Genomic DNA, 3692 nt, shown 5'->3' with positions numbered 1-3692 from the left:
AACTTCCTCAGGGCGGGAGGGCATTGAACGCACCGCGACACTCTAAGATGGCTTTGTTTACTCCTGATGGGTGTGGCTCCGTGGTGCCTTTGGATTCCCCCTAAGGATTCTGACTCTTCTGTGGTCATCCATTATTTGAAGGCGCTAAGAGAAAAGAGGTGTTATCTGAGAATAAGAGGTCAACTTGAACATCTGTGACACATAATACACATATCGCAAAAAGTAGTACACTTGAAGTCCATTTTAAGTATAAGTAAAGTAGGTATACTAAGGTATATGTACTTGTAGTAAACTAATTTGCAACCTATTCTAGATAAATTGTATGATTTTAAGTTTACAGATGTATACTCAGGTATACTCATCTCTATACTACCAGTGCACTTGGTATACCCACTCAAAAATGGAGGTACCAATATGTACCTAAAAACTAATGCTTGCCACAGGGGAGGTACCTTTTTCAGTGTCTGAACATTTTTTGCACCTTACCAAATTGTACCAATTGAATTAGGAGTATATATACATTTAAAAATAGTACAGTAGTGTACCGTTTGAAAGGGTGCGAGACTTAACTTAAAGTGACAGTGTGAGTTTATAGTTTTGTTTATAGAAGACCCGATACCCTTTTCTCTAAGCCACCAATGTACAAGGTAAATACTTCTGGTACCTATTTTGGTAAAGTTCACTACAAGACTAGAACACGGTCATTTCCTGTTCACGTTTCCTATATACATTTAGGGTACATAAAGGTAATGCAAATGATCACACATACTATTTGCTATAAACCTGTGCTGCGTCTCAAATCGCATACTTCTCTTAGTATACTAGAAGTTAGTATCCATCAGGATAGTGTAATACTAACTAGTACGCAAATTCTCCACAGATAGTATGTCTAAAATCAAACACTGTCGCTAAGCACTAACAGGAAATGACACAAACTATTTTACAATGGTTGCAACCAGCTGTTGGAACACTATCGCTGACACCTGCTGGCAGCACCATTTCAAGTTTGGAAGAAGAAATAATGAAAAACAAAATATTTGCGAGATATTTACGCCGGTATCAGTGCCGAAGACGTGTCATCCTCCTACGGTTGGCTGAAAATGCACCTGTAAGTATATATATATATATATATATACATATATATATATGCATATATGACGTAATTTCCATTTAGAACGTCACTAAGATGGCAGCCGTTTAGTGTAGTGTCCATCGAACCATACTCAGTTTTGTGGGCGTTTTAGTACGCCAATTGTGTGTGCATGGCGCACTAAATTTCGCATACTAAGAATTGAGACGCAATAAAAATACGAACTTTAAGTACGCTAGTATGCGATCTGAGACACAGCACTGAACTCCAGCAATATACATGACCATATGCAAGTCGATTTATAATGGTGGTAATATCAGATGTTTGTATCCAAGAATAACACCAACAGTCTGTTTTCTGGAACCCTTTCCCAAAATCCTTTGCAGTTTACTTCTGGATCACAACACTAAGACAGTTGCCCAAAAAAAAAGAAGTATAATACTGTACATGAAGTATACATTTCATAAACGTATGCTTGAGTATGAGTAGTCAAAGTAAACTTCAAGTATACTACTTTAATTAAGGTATTCTTTTCTTCATGATCTATGGGAGTATAGAAATACCAGAAGCCCTCGAGCCGCTGTAAAAAGTCAGATTGTCCGATTACTTCTTGACTGACAATAAATCAATCATTCTCATCAATCATTGTCAGAACTAGGGGCAGGAAACCCCAAATGCAGAGGCAGGAAACCAAATGGTGAACAAAAAACTTTATTAACAAACAAGTCTGACAAAAAAGGCACAAAACATTGGCCAGAACTGAATATATACTAGACTTGAGCAAAACAAGTACCACAGAAGTTTGACGTCACAACAGAGACTGACAGACAAAGCAGGTTTTTAAACTCACAACAATCAAGAGGAACAGGGATCAGGTGAGACGAAGACACAGGTGACATGAATCAAGGCAATCAGGAGGCAAGAGGAAGTTAACAAGACAAGGATCAGGACTTCACAATAAAACCAGGAAGTGAGATGAAAGGAACATAAGTGACAATTATGGTTATTTGAGTAAACCATGGTTATTTCTTATTTTATTGAACTGCAATCAATACAAACGTATCAATAACAACACAATTTATTAAATGTTCTCATATAATTTTTTTTAAATTGTTAAAAGACCTTTTACATCATTGATGTTGAGACTGGTCCAATTATAACAATAACTTATGTGCCTCACTATCTTAACAAAGTCTATTACACTTTTTTAACCATCTACCCAATATTTTTTTGAATGACATTCATTTAATTCCTTGTCCTTTAATTATGATAATTAGGTTTTGTCTAACTATTTGTCTGGTAGAGATATTTTTAAAAATACTTGTGTATTGTTTGGTTTTCCCACTTCACCGCAAAATAAGTCCTATTTTATTCTTACATTACTGGCGATAAAGCTGTTTCTGGTTCTAATTCTGACATATCATAATAAAAAAACTAACAAGATTGGTTATTCATTTATTTTAAAAATACAGAATAAAATGTATATAAGTTTTTCCTTTTGAAATATGTTGCATTAAATCCATTTATTTATGTTAGTAATTTATTTCTTACATAATTTTATTCATAATAAATGCTTGTATTATCCAGATATCTAGATATTACTATTATCAACCTTAAAATGTAGAATGAAAAACGAAAAGAATAGCAGAGACCTCAATAGAACCAAGTAATAAAACATGTAATATGTTTAAACTAAAGGTTAGATATGACGGTATTTTATTATATATGTTACAACAGAAGTGTTTGGAAAAAAATGTGGTAAAAATACTGAAAAATATTTAAGAAGTGGAGTCTATTAATATATAAGTATAATAAGTATTTTAAATACAGAACACAACTTCTTATTTTCCTTCATTGATAATGTAGCAATCACAAAAATACAGATTTGTCCAAAATAGAAGAGAATGAAAAAAAAGTAAAAAAAATAAATAAATAAAATAAAATAAATCTATTACAGAGTAAATACGTTTTTAGGTGAAGTGCAATTGTTGTTTTCTTCGTAGAAAATATACCATTGATTATTTCAATCCATTCTTCTGTCCTAATGGTTCAATGAGGAACCAGTGGCTTGTTGAAGCCACAGTTCTAAATAAGTGTTGATTATTATTCCGTTTGAGAAAATCCACCTTTTTAAGATTTTGGAATGACCTGGAACTTTTTGTGTGTCATACGTCAACCATAATGCATGATTCTCCAACCAGATTTTCTTCAGCCTTGGGAAGAAAATCGTGTTAGGCACTTCCATTTAAACTCCCTGTGTACATTCCCAAGTAGATTTCACTAGTGTCCCTCAATTCCTCATGTATGACCAGGTTTGGATCAGTTAGAAAAGTATTTTCTCATTCATATTCCTTAAATGTAGTGTAAATTCCCACTCATTTTTTTCAACATGTCCTTCCTTTATCTGTTTTTACACTTTTATAAAATATATATTTGGCTTTTAAATACTTGGTTCTGAACAATTTAGATTTGTAGCGCTCAGAACTAATTTTAATTATTTACCACTACTTTCCTTCCTGTTTTCAAGCGGACTCAGATATTTGCGGTGTGGAGCCCCTTCTCTTTTCCCTCCCTCGCCCTCTTTGTGCTGCTGCTCAAATGT

The sequence above is a fragment of the Callionymus lyra genome, chromosome 18 (assembly GCF_982586985.1).
Source record: "Callionymus lyra chromosome 18, fCalLyr1.hap1.1, whole genome shotgun sequence".
Lineage (NCBI taxonomy): Eukaryota > Metazoa > Chordata > Actinopteri > Syngnathiformes > Callionymidae > Callionymus > Callionymus lyra.
The sequence above is the reverse complement of the archived record's forward strand: the minus strand, read 5'-3'. Positions refer to the sequence as shown.